Here is a 13,083-nt window from a genome sequence, read left to right as displayed (position 1 = left end):
GAACCAGTGACCCCCCTGGTTCACAGGTCGGCATTCAATCCACTGAGCCACACCAGCCAGGGCATGTTTATCTTTATAATATTCTGATCTATGGAAGGAAGAGATGTGAGGTGGTAAAATATACAAGATAATAGTTATGTCTAGCATCAAAATTTACATAAGACACAGCCATGTGAACAACATTCTGAAAACACTTTTCAAGGATAGTCTCCTGCATGATAAATAGTTCTATGCAGAATCAATAATTACTTGGAGCACTAAAAATTATTTTAGACATATTCTAAAATTCCATTAGAGCTTGTAAAATATCTAATAATGAAATTTGTATTTTAATGCCTTTTAGTGTGTGCATTATGAATTAGCTAATTAAGAAAGTTATTTCAGGAAGAGGAATAGAATACTGTGTGGATTTTTAAGTTACTAATAATTTTTATACATCTCATTGTAAATTTTCACATCTGATAATAGCAGTATTACGTCTTGCTATCTATTCACAATAAAGATATTAAATTTTTGTTCCTGTGAAAGTTTAATAGTCATAAAAATATAATGGATAAGTTTTAGCATCTAAAGCAGCTCTCTATATATCTTCAATTTAATGAGAAACATTATTGTACAACATTTGTTCCTCATTCAATTAAACCACAGGTTATTGAATGCCTACTATTTGGAAAGAAAATTACTAGAGACTTTAAGAGATAACAAGAAGATTTTGGATGCATAGAAATTAGTGTGAGAAAACAGGTAATTGCAAAAATAATACTTAAAATAGTGCAATACTATAACAACTACTTATCTTAAAATAAAGAACAGGAAATAATATACTTGTATTTAGAGTAAAAATATGTAAGTGTTTACTTTGTAGTTGGCCATTAATACCATCGGACATCCCTCTAGGTGATGGACAATATTTATGGCCAACTAGAAATATACTCTGGAAGCCCTTAGATGAATGATACTACAGCACTGTGCAATGATTTTTAAACATATGTCTTAGATTCAGAGTTTATTAAAACACAAATTTCTGGGCCCCACTTCACAGTTTCTGATTCAGCTGGTCTAAGGTGCAGTTCAATAATGTGCAGTTCTAAGAAGTTCCCAGGTGATGCTGATGCTGCAGGTCTAAGAACCACACATTAAGAACCTCTAGGGAATTCTAGTGCCAGATCATCCAAGTCTGAATCCTGTCTCACTATTTACATCAGCATGATATTTTGGAATGTGCCATAGTCAACTCATCCAAAAATTGTGCATAATGAAAGCACTGTGGCAGAAATTACTAGGCAATGACCAAACATTTATTCTCTTTCCTAGGCCTACAGCTAGGCAAATGTCCCCAGCCTCCCTTGATGTTAAGTGTGGATCTGTGACTGCGATCTAGTCAAGGAATTTGAGCAGAAGTGATATGCATCATTCCAGATCTGACTCCTAATGATTATCACAAACATCCTTCATGCCCTTTCTATCACTTTTGGCTTGCAGCAAATGAGCGTAGAAAACTTGGAAGTTGAAAATTGAACACAGCAGAGCCACAAGATTGAAGGAGACTGGATCCATGAACAAACACTTGGAACAAAGCTACCACCGAACAGCAACACCCATTTAGATTTACACAAGGGAAAACTTGACCTATTTTTCTTGGTATCCCTGACAGGTAGAATCCTATCTGAGACACAGTTAAAAAATAATTGCTTAACCCACAAATAAAAAACTTAAGGAATGGGTCAGTCTAACAACAGACATGATTAGAGATAATAAACTCCACAACAGTGGACATATTTAAGGAAAATTAAATGGTTGTCAATGAAAGGCTCTACAGAAGGTATTCCTCAACAGGTAGAGAGAGCTGGTTAGGTAAGATCACTTCTGGGGACCATTCCAAATAGAATTTTCTATAATATTACACCCTAAATTTAAATGACTAGGATGCAACTTCTGAGAGCTATTGCTGTCTCCCCATCTCCATTATGTCCTTCTTTTCCAAATGTTTCATATTTCTTTGTTATCAATCAACAGTCATCAAACAGAAAATGTACCAGGCCTGTCCACAAGTTACTAGGCATACAGTTGGGTTGAGGGTGTGTGAATACGCAGACATTTGAAATAATTAGTAAACACCATCAAAGAGATCATTAAATGCTACAATGAAAAGTTGTTGCATGAATTGCTTCAAATGTGTTATTGTGCATGTTAAAAGCATATCAGCCCACTGGACAGATAATCAAAAAGCTCAAATTCAACTTTCTTTTCTGTAGATAAGCTGTGTAAATGTGGGCAAATCATTTAACCTCCCTTCTCCCTTCTATAAAATAAAAATAACAATTCAGTCCAATTTACTAACGAGAATGAGAAAAATTAATTCACACATTAGAAAGCAGGATCCTTTGTTAATAGAGTGCTCTATTTTGGAATGTTATGTTTCAATTCAGGTTTAATTTTAATTGCTTGTTTTCTTTCTAATGTAACCAGGATTTTTGTTGTTAGTGATGGTTCATCTAAGAGTCCTTTGTTCAATCTGCCTGCAGCAACCGGAAAACTGCCTGGTTTTGATTGTGTTGGAAAAGTACAATAGGCCTCTGGTCCTCTACAGCAAGGAATGTGATCAGAGTTTTTCACTTTGGACTTATGCCCCCTTCAGCAGCCAGTTGTCACCACTGCTGTTGACCTGCCATTTGCTTGATGAGTTCAGGGTGGATACAGGAAACTCAAATGCTTCAGCAGAACTTGTTAGGCCAGCTGCTGATGACCAACTGGGAGATCACATTTCATGAGTATTATTTCATGTTTTGGGTGATATCTAAATGACCATTCATATCTAAAGAGATGGCAAAGAAAAGTTACAAAGAGGAACATTTAATGATTTTTTAAATGAACATAATGTAATAATAACTGATGTAAAATCAAGCAAGTTTGCCCTGAGTAAATCAACTTCTTTCCAGCAGCTGTAAATGTTGCCTCCAGCTGCATTCTTTTCATGGGCAAACAGTTCGAGTTTTGTACATTTTATCAGACTCATTTGAAAACCATTTCCAAAATGTTTTCCTCTGATTCTGTTTTGAATAATTTCGCATCTGTAATATATTTTTTAGATATTTTTCTCCAATTAAACCCTTTGAAAGAGAAATGAATGAAAAGTTCTACTTCAGCTTTTGCAAAAGTTTAACTCTGTTTCAGATTGCCCCTATGACCTCTGTGAGTTATATTTATGAGAGGTCCTTTGTCTGATAATTGTCATTTGCATCCCAAACTGGTTCCAATGTTATTAGCCAAGAACAGAGACTCAGGGAAGAAAATTAAGTATCTCACTGTTCTGTGTTCTTAATTTGCCTATAAAGGAGAGATTTTTCCACAAACGCTATAAATCAGTGTCTCCTAGACTTTAATGTGTATGATTCATTTTGTTAAAATGCAGACTATGACCCAGGAGCTCTGGAGCAGGGCCTAAAGCTCTGCATTTCTAACATGTTCCCAGATAATCTTAATGCTGCTGGCCCAAGGCTCTAAATTTCTAGCCAACTTTTTTCTTTTTATTTCCTGGCAACCATAGCTTCCACCTGTGTCTCAACGGACAGGGGCAAGAAAACCAGTTGAACCAGTTTTCAAAACCCTTTATAAGGTAAGGAGATTTACTTTAAAATACTCCTAAAATTTAATAAAAATAAAAGTGGGGTAAACACCAAGTAGAAAGATGTCCTGGTAAGAATGGGTCAAAGGTACATGAGATTCAATTAAGGAAAGAAAAGAAATCTATTCTGTATGGCACTCAAAAGTAGAGTAAATAAAATATTAGTAGAGGGTTTTGTGTTTTTTTTTTTGGTCAAGATCTATTCTGTTTTGGTTGGTACAACCTCTGAGTGAAATCTCCCTGGGATACCAAGAAATATCCTCCACTCAAGATGCCTTGCTTCATATTGAATTTAGTTGCTTGCTTGAGTGTAAACATAACAGACAATGGTGCCCTTAATCTCTTTAATCCAAGAAGCTGTCTGGTCTCTGTCTCCCAATTCAGGAATATCTTCCAGCGAAATTCACAGATTGCAAAAGATTATAGTACTTAGTCTTTCTAACTTGTCATATCCCCACTGAAAGAAGTGATGTACATTTCTCCAGTCTCCACTACTGGTGTCTTTAAATGACCATTGTCTAAATTAGATATTAATCCAGTGCATTAATAGCCATCAGTCATTTCACAGACACATTTAAGTTTATTAATAAAAGTGCATTCCATGAACAGTGGAAGAACCTAAGTAAAGTCTATTAACCCCAGAGGGAAGAACAGCCGCCTAAAAAAAAGTAACCAAAATAATAGAAGAGATATAATAAAGATTTGCTAGAAAACGAAGTTGATGGCTGTTTTTCTCATCTGAGACTGTCCTGCCTAACTCTTCTTTAACAAATGGCAGGTAGAATAGAAAAACTGGAAGAGGCAAATGCTTCTTCCTGTCTTTTACCCACTTCTATTCTCCTGCAACTCATTCTTTCAGAGTTTGTTTTAGCATAATTATTCCATTACTTTCTGTGTTACTACTAATTTGTACAGACCCCCTGGCTAGTGTAGTGCTATGATATATAATGGATGCTCAAAAATATTTTCTAAGTGAATGAATGACTGTATTACACATATGGTAATTCATTATTTAAAACCTTTTGCACCTTTTCCTGATTCACTAAGAGAATGGAAAAATACAAATTGACATTTAAAACATATGTATACTGTAAAACTAGAATGAGGAATCTATTTGGTTTTTATTCAGAGTAAGGTATAAAATGCATTTATTTTCTTAATTTTCTGAACACACTAGTGAAATTATTTATCATACTTTGCATAATCTCTTAAGTATTTGTCCTAGGAAGTAGTTTATAAATCAGAAAGAGGCTTTCCTAATTTAAAAATAAAAATCAAGTCCCACCCATCTCACTTTGGAGCTCTTGGTACCTGGGAACTATTACTATTTGTGGTGGATTATAATGTGCCACCCTGATTTCCTTTCAGTGAAGGGCTTGTTAAGCTTCAGCTGATGGCAGTGCTATTGACAGGCAAGCCTCAGCTTTCAGCCTCTTTGTGGTTGCCTCAGTTGCAAACAGTCATCTGCTTGAATATCATTCCCCTTACTTGATGACCTGTAACCAATGACCAGTCAATGCAAGGGTAAAAAGATCTGGCTAACTTGACCCAACTTGGAACAACTATAAAGGGCCATTCTACTTTCAGAGCTCACTACAGACTTGGCCATGTCTATAGTTGGGCCTACCTTATACCTCAACTTCTCCCTCTTTCCAAGCCCTGCTTCCCTCCCCTAGGGTACTCCCTGATAAAAATTTTGCATGTTAAACTTCATTTCAAAGTCTGCTTCCTGGGGAATTCAACCTATGATGATATTATTTCCATGTTCTTTTAATAAAAAATACAGAAAATGTTTGTAAATATCCACTGATGACAAAATTGCCACATTTTGTAGAATGTACTCTCTGAAAGGACACTTGTTCTGGGTCAAAGCTGTTTAATAAAAATCAACAGTGTTGAGGTTATTGTTTCCTAATTATTTTTTATTTAATCATTGGGTTGATGACACTGGAGTCACATTGCCATGGTGATTCCCCTGAAGTGAAAACAGCCTCATTTGAGTTTCTTATATGACAAGGTTAAAGTTGGTGCAGTGGTTTCTAAGTTGACTACTCTCCTCTGATCAGGCCTTGCTGACATAAATTAAGCTCTGGAAATTTCTCTTCTTTCCTGGATAAACTATGTAGCAACCAGAAACATGTGACTTTGGAAGACCAATCTTAGAGATTCTCTCTGGATTGTTAAGTCACCCTATCACCAGTCCTGGGGCTCTAGCCTACTTGCTTTGTAGTCTTCCCTCACAAATGTATTTTTAATCTGTTTACATGATATACTAATAATTTCAGGGAGAGAGGGGTAGTGAGAGATCTCCATGGTGAGAGTTCATTCAGTTGTCTCCATGGAGATCCCTGAATAGCTAATAAAAGCACAGGTTAATTTTATTTCTTATCTTAAAATTAATAATGGCCTCAACTTTGCAATATGTGTGGTGGAAGCCACCAAAGCTCATACCACAACTTGTAAAGCAGGTAGAGTGCCAAGCTTCATTTGGAGACTCAGTCTCTATTTTTTATTTCCTTTTTCCCTTCTTTAGGAATCCAAGGTCCTTCTATATTTTGTACTTTGTATGCACCCCCTTCTTCATTGTAAAAAAAGAAACTAAGATATAAATAAATGATAAAGCAGTATATTACCATACTCTGGGGGATACATTTTTAAATGAATAGGGAATAAGTCTCTAATTAAGGAATTTCAGGAACTGAGAAAGTATGTGAATAGGGGAAGAATGGGAAGAGGTTGGGGAACAAAGACTATGCATTGATTAGTCTGTGCCCTACTGAAAGGGGGATAGTAATATTATCTATCTCTTATGGTTGTTGTGCGAATAAGATGTGACATGCAAAGTGCTTAGAACTGTGACTTGTTCAGCTACTACCCTTTCATATTAACATTTATTTTTACTCAAAAGGACAAATTAGGACAAGTTTGCTTGTGCACCCTTAACCCGAAGCATTAAATTACTGAGTCTGGTCTTTCATTTACAGAGAAGCTATAAAGCCATGCTATTCAAGCAGTGGTCTAAGGACTAGAAACAATAGCCACAGCAGGGAGCTTGTTAGAAGCCTAGACTCTCAAGTCCCATTCCAAACCTACTAAAGCAAAATCTGCATTTTAGGTGATTCCTGTGTGTAGTAATCACCTGGAAACAAGATTCCTAGGTGATCCCTATACATATTAAAGTCTGAGGAGCCTTGAAGTAAGGATAGTGGTTTCAAATAGGGTCTCTGGTGTCAAAGAGGACCAAGCTTAACTTTACTAGCTGTGACACCTTGGGCAAGTTACTTCATCTCTGAGTCTCAGGTCCATTATGAGTAAAATGTGGATAATCACATATCTTTGGTAGGGTTGTTGTGAAGATTAAATGTGAAAATACGTAAAGTACTTTTGATGTGTATGCTGGGCAACTACCAAGTACCTTATGAACTGTGGGTATAACTACTTTGACAATCTCAAGCCTTTCGAAACATGTAGTTTCATGCTCCCAAGGACAAAGAACCTGACTTCAATTAGTTCAGGACTGTTCATACATTCACATGATTTTAAAGATACATAAAAAGTGTTAGGGATGTTCTTCTAGCAATCAAAAAAAAAAGTGTTCCAGTAAAGATGGCAATGTAGGTAAATCCTCCCACAACCACATCAAAATTACAACTAAACTACAGACCAACCATCTTAAAGAACCACAAAATATAGCTCAAGAGAAGTCCTACAACTAAAGGTACAGGAATAAGCCACATCAAGACTGGTAGGAGGGGCAGAGATGTGGAATGTGCTGGTCCCACATCCACATGTGGTAAATAAAAATCAAGAGGAATGTCTCCACTGCAGAGATTCCCCTGAGGAATGAAGGATCCCAGCCCCACACCAGGCCCCCCAGCCCAGGGTTCCAGTGCTAGGAACAGAAGCCCCTATAAGTTCTGGCTATAAAAACCAGCAGGGATTGAGGCTTAATGAGAGGGAGGGCTCTGGAGTCCTAGGTATTCCTCTTAAAGGAACCATGTACTAACTTATTTGGACTCACTCGCTTTGAGATCCAGTGCTGGGAAAGCAGCTCAGAAGGTACCAGGAACATACAGGGAAGAACTGAATTGTCTGATATTGGGGCAATAGTTCGAGGAGCGGGCTTCTCCCAGACAGAAATGTTGCTAGAGGCCTTTGCTGAGCCCTTCCCTGAGAGTCTGCAGGCAGTAGCCACATCTGAATCTCCATCAACCTGGCTAAAACTTTTCACCCTATCCTGGTGATTCCCTGAGACCCCACCCACCCAACATTCATGTCCACCTAAACTGTTTCCAGTGGTTTTTCCATACAGACAACCTGTGTTGACTCATGTTTCAGACTTTCCTAAAATCTTGCAAAGGAGCAGCATCCAGTCCTGGTGTGCCCATACCTCTTGCTTAAGTGGCCTCAGGCCAGGTCCTAGTGGCAGCCTTCCTCGGTTTGTAGTTTGGCCTCTCCAGGGCATCTCCAAGATCAGCACAAGTAGTAGCCATGTGTAGCTTATACTGGGTGGCCCTGGGCAGGGAGCATGTAGTGGCTGACCTTGACCTGCAACTCCAGGACTGCCCCAGAGCCAGCACTCCCAGTGGACAGCTTCAGACCATGTGGAAGCATCACCCAACCACTTCCACAAGTGACATATTCAAGGTGCAGACTCAGTGTGCACCAGAGCCCTGCTGAAGTAAGTCCTGCTCCTTGGGGTTGACCCCTGCACAGCTGATCCTCCACAGTGGTCACAGAAAGTCAGAGAAGCCAATTGGCCTGGGGGGTAAATCCCTCCTATTGAGGTGCCAACAGTAATCAAGGCTCAACTACAACAGGAGGGTGTACACAGCCCACATGGGGCAGGGGTACACCTGGAGTGCCCAGCTTAGGTGACTGCGGAGGCTATGCCAATGGACCCTACAGGACACCTACTATATACGGCCACTCTACCAAGACAGGGAAATGTGGTAGCTCTACCTAATACACAGAAATAAACACAGGAAGGCAGCCCAAATGAGATGGGGGCAAAAATCATGTCCCAAATGAAAGAACAAAATAAAACTCCAGTAAAGTAACTAAACAAAATTGAGACAAGCATTCGCCATTACTAGATGCAGAGTACAAAACACTGGTTTTAGGTGTGTGAGAGGCCACCACCAGGACCACCCGGCTAGTTGCAGGCAGAGGGAAAGGCAGGGAGAGAGAGAGAAACATCAATTGGCCACCTCCCACATGCACCCTGACTGGGGACCAAGCCCACAAACCCAGAAAAATGCTAAATTTCAGTTAGAAATTAGTGAACATCTTTAGTTAGAAGACAGCTTGAGAGCCCATAGACCTTGTAGGAAAGAACACCTTACTTAGACTCTATACAGGTTTCTTAGAGGCAACCTATGGGTTTCTGAGAAATATCTGCTTGCATTGCCATAATTGTGCTCTTCATACTTTTTGGGACAACCATCTGTATTTCCTTGAATTCACTGATTAAGAGAGACTTCTGGCCAAGATGGAGGCACAGGTAAACACACTTTGCCTCCATGCACAACTACAGCAAAAATTACCACTAAACTACAAAACAAACACCACCCAGATTCATCAGAAAATTGAGATGTATGGAAGTCCAACAACCAAGCATTTAAAGAAACCACATTCATCCAGATGGGTGCCTTTTCTACAGTAGGCCACACTACTAAGACAGGGAGTCAAAGCAGCTCTACCTAACATGTGGAAACAAACAGAGAGAGGCTTCCAAATTGAGGAGGCAAAGAAATATGGTCCAAATGAAAGAACAAAACTCAAAAAAAAAAGAACTAAATGAAATGGAGATATAAGCAACTCATCAATTATAGAATTCAAAACACTGGTTATCAGGATGCTCAAAGAAATCACTGGGTACTGTAATAGCATAAAAAGGACCCAGGAAGAAATGAAGGTTGCATTAAATGAAACAAAGAAAAATTCACAGGGGCCTTGGCTGGTGTGGCTTAGTGGAGTGAGTGCCAACCTGTGAACCAAAGGGTCACTGGTTCAATTCCTAGTCAGGGCACATGCCTGAGTTGTGGGCCAGGCCCCCACTAGGGGGCACACGAGAGGCAACCACACATTGATGTTTCTCTCCGTCTCTTTTTCCTTCTCTTCCCCTCTCTAAAAATAAACACATACAATCCTTAAAAAGAATAGTTTTCAAAAAAATCCACAGGGAACCATAAGTAGAGAGGATGAAGCTGAGATTCAAATCAATGATTTGGAACATAAGGAAGAAAAAGCATTCAATCAGAACAGCAAGAAGAAAACAGAATTCAAAAAAATTTTTTCAAAAATTAGAATAAGGAGTCTCTGGGACATCTCCAAACATACCAACATCCAAATCATAGGGGTGGCAGAAGGAGAAGAGGAAGAGCAAAATATTGAAAATTTATTTGAAAAAAATGTGAAACAAAACTTCCCTAATTTGGTGAAGCACAGACAGTCCCAAATAAGTTGGATCCAAAGAGGGCCACACCAAGACACATCATAATTAAAATGTCAAATGTTAAAGATAAAGAGAGAATCTTAAAAGCAGCAAGAGAGAAGCAGAGAGTTACCTACAAAGCGGTTTCCATGAGACTGTCAGCTGATTTCTCAAAAGAAACATTGCAGGTTGGAATGGACCGACAAGCAGTATTCAAGTGATAAAAAGCAGGGACCTACAATCTAGATTCCTCTATCCAACAAAGTTATCATTTAGAATGGGAGGGCAGATAAAGTGCTTCCCAGACAAGGGAAAACTAAGAGTTCATCATCACTAAGCCGTTATTATATGAAATGTTAAAGGGACTTATTTAAGAAAAATAAGATCAAAATTATGAACATTAAAATGGCAACAAATGCACAACTATCAACACTTAAATCTGAAAAAAAAACAAACTAAGCAAACAAGCAGAACAGGAACAGAATCAAAGATGTGGAGATCACTTGGAGGGTTATCAGCTGGGAGAGGGAAGGGGGAAAATAGGGGGACAGGTGCAGGAATTTAAGAAGTACAAATTGGTAGGCACAAAATAGACAAGGGGATGTTAACACCAGTATAGGAAATGGAGTAGCCAAAAAAATTATATGCCTGGCTTATGGACATAAACTAAGGAAGGGGAGTGCTGGGGGGGGGGGATGGAGGTACTGAGCAGAGGGGGGCAAAGAGAGAAAAATTGGGACAATCATAATAGCAAAAACAAAATATATTAAAAAATAAAACACTGGTTATAAGGATGCTCAATGAACTTAGTGGAAGAGTGGATGAACTAAGTAAAAGCTTAAGGAAAGAAATGGGAAACATAAAAATAGAAATAGAAAACAAAAAAGAACCAGTCAGAAATGCAGAATATATTACAGGAAATCAACAGTGGAGCAAATGAAGCAGAGGACTTAATCAAAGATTTGGAAGATAGAAAAGCAGAAAACACCCTGTCAGCAAAAATAAAAAGGAATTTTAAAAAATGAGGATAGTATTAGGAGCCTCTGGGACAACTTCAAATGTACCACCATTTGCATCATGGGGGCACCAGAAGGAGGTGAGATAGAGGAAGGAACAGAAAACTTATATATAAAAATAATGATGGAAAACTCCCCTAACCTGGTTAAGGAGAAAAAAACCCTGAAGTCCAGGAAGTGCAGAAAGTCCCAAATAAAATGAACCCAAATAAGCCCACACAAAGACACATTAAAATTAAAATGCTAAAGGTTAAAGACAAAGAGAGAATATTAAAAGCAGCAACAGAAAAGCAGTTAGTTACCTACAACAGTGTTCCCATAAGACTGTCAGCCGATTTCTCAACTGAAACTTTGCAGGCCAGAAGGGATTGGCAAGAAATATACTAAGAAAAAAGAAAACAAAAAAAAGAGAAAAGAAAAGAAAGAAATGAATTTACAAAGTGATGAAAAGCATGGACATATATTCAACACTACTCTACCCAGCAAGGCTATTATTTAGAATATAAGGACAGATAGGAGCTTCCCAGATGAGACAAGCTAAAGGAGTTCATTGCCACCAAACCAGTATTACCAAAAAATGTTAAAGGCTCTTCTTTAAGAAGGAGAAGAAAAAAATAAAAATATGAACAATAAAATGGCAATAAATACATATCTATCAACAATTATTGGTATGTTGAATATAAATGGATTAAATGTTCCAATCTGAAGACATATGAAGGCGGAAAGAATAACAAAACAAGACCCTTACATATGCTGTCTACAAGAGACTCACTTCAGATCAAAAGACACACACAGAGTGGAAGTAAAGGGATGGGAAAAGATATTTCATGCAAATGTAAACAAACAAAAAAATCTGGGGTAGCAACACTTATACCAGACAAAATAGATTTTAAAACAAAGGCTATATAAACAAGACAAAAAAGGACCCAGCAATTCCAATTCTGGGTATTTATTCAAAGAAACTAAAAACACTAAATCAAAAAGAAGGATGCATCCATATATTCATTACACTATTAATTAAGTTGCCAAGATATGGAACCTAAGCATCCATCAATACATGAATGAATAAAGAAAAGAAGTGATATATATAGATACAAATATAGATATAGATATATATAAATAAATATCTATATCTATAAATATATATCTATATATATACGTAAAGATAAAGATACTACATTGAAAGAAATTCATAGTCCAATATCCCTGCTGAACAAAAATGTGAAAGTTAACCAAATATTAGTAAACTGATTTCAGCAATATGTGAAAAATATCATACATCACCATCAAGTGGAATTTATTGTGGGCTGCAAGATTGGTTCAATATCTGCAAATCAATTAATATGATGCAGTGCATAAACAAAATGAAGGGTAAAAATATATGATCATAACAAAAGATGCATTTCACAAAGTTCAGTATCCTTTTATGATAAAAATTCTCACAAAGTGGAAATAGAGGGAACAAACTTCAACATAATAAAGGGCATATATGACAAACTCACAGCTCACATGATATTCAACAAGGAAAAACTAAAAGCATTTCCTTTAAGATCAGGAACAATACAGGGATATTCACTTTAACCATTCTTATTCAACATAGTACTGGAAGTTCTAACCAGAGTAAACAGACAAGAAGAAGAAATAAAGGCATCCAGGCTGTTTCAATTACAGTGGCCTTGTAATACAGCTTGGTATCAGGTATTTTGATCCCTCCTACTTTATTTTTCTTTCTTAAAATTGCAACAGCTAGTCAGGGTCGTTTATGGTTCCATATAAATTTCTGAAGTGTTTGTTCTATATCTGTGAAATATGCCATTGGTACTTTAATAGGTATTACAATGAATCTGTAAATTGCTTTGGTAGTATGGACATTTTGATGTTAATTCTTCTGATCCATGAACATGGTATATGTTTCCATTTGTGTGTGTCTTCCTTGATTTCTTTCTTCAATATGTGTAGTTTTCTGAGTACAGGTCTTTTACCTCCTTGGTTAGGTTTATTCCAAG

The sequence above is a fragment of the Sturnira hondurensis genome, unplaced genomic scaffold (assembly GCF_014824575.4).
Source record: "Sturnira hondurensis isolate 20B ecotype Veracruz unplaced genomic scaffold, ASM1482457v3 Scaffold0005220, whole genome shotgun sequence".
NCBI classification, from domain to species: Eukaryota; Metazoa; Chordata; class Mammalia; order Chiroptera; family Phyllostomidae; genus Sturnira; species Sturnira hondurensis.
This window is presented reverse-complemented; position numbering follows the sequence as displayed.